Source organism: Lathamus discolor, chromosome 3, assembly GCF_037157495.1.
Source record: "Lathamus discolor isolate bLatDis1 chromosome 3, bLatDis1.hap1, whole genome shotgun sequence".
Classification (NCBI taxonomy): domain Eukaryota; kingdom Metazoa; phylum Chordata; class Aves; order Psittaciformes; family Psittacidae; genus Lathamus; species Lathamus discolor.
Window position 1 is genome coordinate 133,330,464 of NC_088886.1, and position 6,449 is coordinate 133,336,912.

Genomic DNA, 6,449 nt, shown 5'->3' on the forward strand with positions numbered 1-6,449 from the left:
TTTGTGATCATTTGTGGGAACTGATAGGTTTCAGTGGCAGCTGAGATGCTGCTGCACAGGTTGATATCCTCTCTTTCACAATAAACTCCAGCTTGATGACCCATGCCCATTTGGACAGCTTTTATCTGTATCTTTGTGTCTGAGATTTAAGATGTTGATAAAGAAGAGGCCTTTAGCTCCCACAAAAACAACCTGCTGCTTCTGTAACAGGAAACCATTGGAAAAGTGGCTTTGGAGCAATCTTGTGGCTTTGAGCATAGGTAGGTGTTGAAACAAAAGCTATCACTAAGGAAAGTGGTTTTATAGATACACTTCTGTGTTCATAGGAATTTGGAAAAGTCACTTATTCCTCTCCTGGCAGGGAGGAATGTCACTAGCTCTGATCTGATGTCATTGACTGTGAGGCTTGTCCAGGTATGCAAATAAGATGCGTTCTTTCTAGGAAAATACACAACAGGAAAGTTCCAGGAAATGCTTCACTTGAGCACATTCTGGCTTCTCTATCTTTAAAGTCTATCTTTCCTTGTCTGTGATGGGAGGTCAGGAGAAAGTCTGCTTTCCAATCACCTGTTTATGCTTTCCCCATAAGTAGCGTAAATTACATGGTAGGCAGTTTTTCATAGAATCATAGAATAGTTAGGGTTGGAAAGGACCTCAAGATCACCTAGTTCCAACCGCCCTGCCATGGGCAGGGACACCTCACACTAAACCATCCCACACAAGGCTTCAACCAACCTGGCCTTGAACACTGCCAGGGATGGAGCACTCACAACCTCCCTGGGCAACCGATTCCAGTGCCTCACCACCCTAACAGGAAAGAATTTCCTCCTTATCTCCAAACTAAATTTCCCCTGTTTAAGTTTTAACCCATTACCCCTTGACCTGTCACTACAGTCCCTGACGAAGAGTCCCTCCACAGCATCCCTATAGGCCCTCTTCAGATACTGGAAGGCTGCTATTAGGTCTCCATGCAGCCTTCTCTTCTCCAGGCTGAACAGCCCCAACTTCCTCAGCCTGTCTTCATACAGGAGGTGCTCCAGTCCCCTGATCATCCTCGCGGCCCTCCTCTGGACTTGTTCCAGCAGTTCCATGTCCTTTTTATGTTGAGGACACCAGAACTGCACACAATACTCCAGGTGAGGTCTCATGAGAGCGGAGTAGAGGGGCAGGATCACCTCCTTCGACCTGCTGGTCACGCTCCTTTTGATGCAGCCCAGGATACGGTTGGCTTTCTGGGCTGCAAGCGCACACTGCCGGCTCATGTTCATTTTCTCATCGACCAGCACCCCCAAGTCCTTCTCCGCAGGGCTGCTCTGAATCTCTTCTTTGCCCAGTCTGTAGCCATGCCTGGGATTGCTCCGACCCAGGTGTAGGACCTTGCACTTGGCATGGTTGAACTTCAGAAGGTTGGCATCAGCCCACCTCACAAGTGTGTCAAGGTCCCTCTGGATGGCATCCCTTCCCTCCAGCATATCAACTGAACTACACAGCTTGGTGTCATCAGCAAACTTGCTGAGGGTGCACTCAATCCCACTGTCCATGTCAGCGATGAAGATGTTAAACAAGACCGGTCCCAACACCAATCCCTGAGGGACACCACTCGTTACTGGTCTCCAGCCGGACATCGAGCCATTGACCACAACTCTTTGTGTGCAGCCATCCAGCCAGTTCTTTATCCACTGAGTGGTCCATCCATCAAAATGATGTCTCTCCAATTTAGAGAGAAGGATGTCGTGTGGGACAGTGTCAAACGCTTTGCACAAGTCCAGGTAGATGACATCAACTGCTTTACCCTTGTCCATCAATTCTGTTGCCCCATTATAGAAGGCCACCAAATTGGTCAGGCAGGATTTCCCCTTAGTGAAGCCATGCTGGCTGTCACGAAGCACCTTGTTGGTTTTCATGTGCCTTAGCATGCCTTCCAGGAGAATGTGCTCCAAGACTTTACCAGGCACAGAGGTGAGACTGACTGGTCTGTAATTGCCTGGGTCTTCCATTTTCCCCTTCTTGAAAATGGGGGTTATATTTCCCTTTTTCCAGTCGTCGGGAACTTCACCTGACTGCCATGATTTTTCAAATACGATGGCCAGTGGCTTAGCAACTTCATTCGCCAGCTCCTTCAGGACCCGCGGATGGATTCCATCAGGTCCCACGGACTTGTGCGCGTTCAGATTTTTAAGATGGTCTTGAACCAGATCCTCTCCTACAGAGGCACTTTTCAGTGCACACTTTACAGAGTGTTTTCAGAGCACTAGGCTCTCCGCATCCACTAAGAAACAGTCTTGGCTCATTTACTCTTAGTGGTTGGAATAATTCTGGAATCATGGAAGTGTTTTCTTCGTGAAAAGTCAACATGCAAGATGTTTTGGATGTCTGTCTTTCCGAGCAGTTTAGCCAGCTAGAACAGGCAGCTTTCCAGGTAATAAATTTGAGTAATCCTTGTTTTTCAAAACAGGTTTTCGTCCATTTTGAAGCAAACTCTGGAGAAAATGCTTTGAGCTTAATTTATCTCATCATCTTAAGCATATGATATCAATGTGTAAAATGCCACTTGGCATTAATTTCCTCCAGCCCACGCTTGTGAGGTGGGCTGATGCCAACCTTCTGAAGTTCAACCATGCCAAGTGCAAGGTCCTACACCTGGGTCGGAGCAATCCCAGGCACGGCTACAGACTGGGCAAAGAAGAGATTCAGAGCAGCCCTGCGGAGAAGGACTTGGGGATGTTGGTCGATGTGAAAATGAACATGAGCCAGCAGTGTGTGCTCGCAGCCCAGAAAGCCAACCGTATCCTGGGCTGCATCAAAAGGAGCGTGACCAGCAGGTCGAAGGAGGTGATCCTGCCCCTCTACTCTGCTCTTGTGAGACCTCACCTGGAGTATTGCGTGCAGTTCTGGTGTCACAGAATCACAGAATCCCAAGGGTTGGAAGGGACCTCAAAAGATCATCTAGTCCAACCCCCCTGCAAGAGCAGGGTAACCTACAGTACATCACACAGGAACTTGTCCAGGCGGGCCTTGAATATCTCCAGTGTAGGAGACTCCACAACCCCCCTGGGCCACCTGTTCCAGTGCTCTGTCACTCTTACAGTAAAGAAGTTCTTCCTGATGTTAACATGGAACTTCCTATGTTCCAGTTTACACCCATTGCCCCTTGTCCTATCACTGGATATCACTGAAAAAAGCCTAGCTCCATCATCCTGACACCCACCCTTTACATATTTGTAAACATTGATGAGGTCACCCCTCAGTCTCCTCTTCTCCAAGCTAAAGAGACCCAGCTCCCTCAGCCTCTCCTCATAAGGGAGATGTTCCACTCCCTTAATCATCTTTGTGGCTCTGCGCTGGACTCCTTCCAGCAATTCCCTGTCCTTCTTGAACAGAGGGGCCCAGAACTGGACGCAATATTCCAGATGCGGCCTCACCAAGGCTGAGTAGAGGGGGAGGAGAACCTCTCTTGACCTACTAACCACTCCCTTTCTAATGCACCCTAAGATGCCATTTGCCTTCTTGGCCACAAGAGCACATTGCTGGCTCATGGTCATCCTCCTATCCACCAGGACCCCCAGGTCCCTTTCCCCTTCACTACTTTCCAGCAGGTCAACCCCCAACCTGTACTGGTACATGGGGTTGTTCTTCCCCAGATGCAAGACTCTACACTTGCCCTTGTTAAATTTCATCAAGTTTCATCAAGTTTCTCCCCGCCCAACTCTCCAGCCTGTCCAGGTCTCGCTGAATGGCAGCACAGCCTTCTGATGTGTCAGCCACTCCTCCCAGTTTTGTGTCATCAGCGAACTTGCTGAGGGTGCACTCAGTTCCCTCATCCAGGTCATTGATATCTTTTTCAACTAAGACACAACTTAGCAAGTTTGTGCTTCTCAGTCCCAGGTGTCCTCAACATAAAAAGGACATGGAACTGCTGGAACAAGTCCAGAGGAGGGCCACGAGGATGAGCAGGGGACTGGAGCACCTCCCGTATGAAGACAGGCTGAGGAAGTTGGGGCTGTTCAGCCTGGAGAAGAGAAGGCTGTGTGGAGACCTCATAGCAGCCTTCCAGTACCTGAAGGGAGCCTATAGGGATGCTGGGGATGGACTCTTTATTAGGGACTGTAGTGACAGGACAAGGGGTAACGGGTTAAAACTTAAACAGGGGAAGTTTAGATTGGCTATAAGGAGGAAATTCTTTCCTGTTAGGGTGGTGAGGCACTGGAATGGGTTGCCCAGGGAGGTTGTGAGTGCTCTATCCCTGGCGGTGTTCAAGGCCAGGTTGGATGAAGCCTTGTGTGGGATGGTTTAGTGTGAGGTGTCCCTGTCTATGGCAGGGTGGTTGGAACTAGGTGATCTTGAGGTCCTTTCCAACCCTAACTATTCTATGATTCTATGATAATCAGATAGATGCTCTCGTTACTAATATCGACTGCTAAACTTCTTATGTAAAACAGGCCCAGTGAAGTGCTTACTCCTGCAGATGCTGCTTGAACCAAGCTGGAACCCTGAGTTCCCAGCAAGAAATCTCTTGGACAATCTCTCAGGAATGCAAGTTTTTCCTTTCTTGTAAATTAAACTTCATAAATATAGTCAGACTTTAGTGATGCAAATGAGTAATAAAAAAAATGATGTAGCAAGTACAGTCAGTCTCTTTGCTCTCTCATGACAGCTTTTCAAAGAAAAACCCTGAAGGTGAATTTCATTTAAGGAGTGACTCCTATTTGCTAATGAAATAAACATAACTGATGAAAGAGGATATTTCTGTTATACAGATTTTGCCAAAATACTAAGTGCTTCATAACTTAAACATTTCAGTGTTGTGGGAGGGAGAAATCTATGTCCAGTAGAAGATATATATGCTCTTTGTAAGCTATATATTTGCTTATAATTTGTGATTTGCAGAAATAAAATGTTCTGCTTGATTCAAACACATTTATAATATGCAACAACTCAAAGATGTTGAAATTTCATTTTTACTTGGGGAAAAAGTTCAAAAACCTTATGAAATTACCTTCCTCATCCCTGCATTGCTTTAATGTTAAAGCCACTGTGAAAGTATGTTCTTTGTAGGTCAATGCTCTACAGATAAAAATATAAGATGGACACTAACTGGTATGGTTAAGGACTCCCTAACCTCTCCAGTGAACAGATGAAGTTAGGGGAAAACCAGGGCTCTTCAATCTAGCCAAGAATGCTCTAATAAAGGTTATATTTTGCATTAAATGTTATCTCTTTTGAACACCTTTTAGAAGTATTGCTATCTACTCTGTCTCACTGCTTTTCATTCTTCTGGCTTCTGTTTTGCTTCTTAAGTAATTTTTACAGTTAACTTTTAAGTCCTGATGTTTATATGTTTTTCTAATGTCCATCACTGCATTTGTTGTCACTTTCCTAGAGATTAAAAGTGATGTGCTATGTGCTATTTTATTCAGGTTGACTCTCATTCTTCCTCATACTCTGAACCAGCTGAGCAACTTGCCTGTGGACTTCAAGGATGCAGTGCCTGACCTAGTCACAAACATGACAATACCTTGTGGTGCTTTATAGCTTGATAGGAGTGTGCAACTACTTCTGAATTTGACTATATTGATAGCTCTTGTGTTTGCATCTGGGGTTGTGCTTCTAGCAGTAGGAACTTGAGGTCTGTTTGCCAGTCTTTGATGTCAGGAGCAGAAGCTGGATCTTCAGACAGCTTCTCTTATTGAATGTTGCTTTATATTAGTGTTGACAGTAAAAGCCTGTTTCTTGCACTAACATATTAAAGATGTGAGCTGTAGTGGTTTTATATTTACAGAAACTCATAAAACAAGTATAGAATAGCTGATGGAACAGCATTAAAGAATCTGTTTCAGCATGTGGGGAGATTCGCCTGTCAGCATTGCTGAATCCACTGTCTGCAAATGGTTCCTCTGGACTAGTCTTAGACTTAGAACTGGTATCAGGCTTTTGCTGGTTGAAGCAACAGTCTCTTGTTGTGCTAGGGGAGGATTAGATTGTTGACCAAAAGGGTTGTCAAACATTGGAACAGGCTGTCCAGGGAAGTGTAGAGTCACCATCCCTAGAGCTGCCTAAAAGACGTATAGACGTGGAATTTAAGGACATAGTTTAGTGGTGGATTTGGCAGTGACGGGTTTTCAGTTGAACTCAGTCTTAAAGGTCTTTTCCAACCTACATGATTCTATGATCTTCTTGACAGAAAATCTTTCAGATGTTTTAAATTCTATTCATTAACAAAATCTTACTGTTTAAATAATAAACCAGATTCCAGAGGCTGTGAGTCACTAAAAAGTTTCTTTTTTTTTTTTTTTTAGCATCCGCACTTAAATGATGGAAAAGGAATTAATTTATTACCAGAGGGACAACAGTGAATTAAATTAGTGGTGGGCAGAGAACTTCAAAATTACCTTTTACTCTTTCTTTTCACATGTTTTTCTCTTACTTGCTGCCAGTTTGTCTTGCATTAA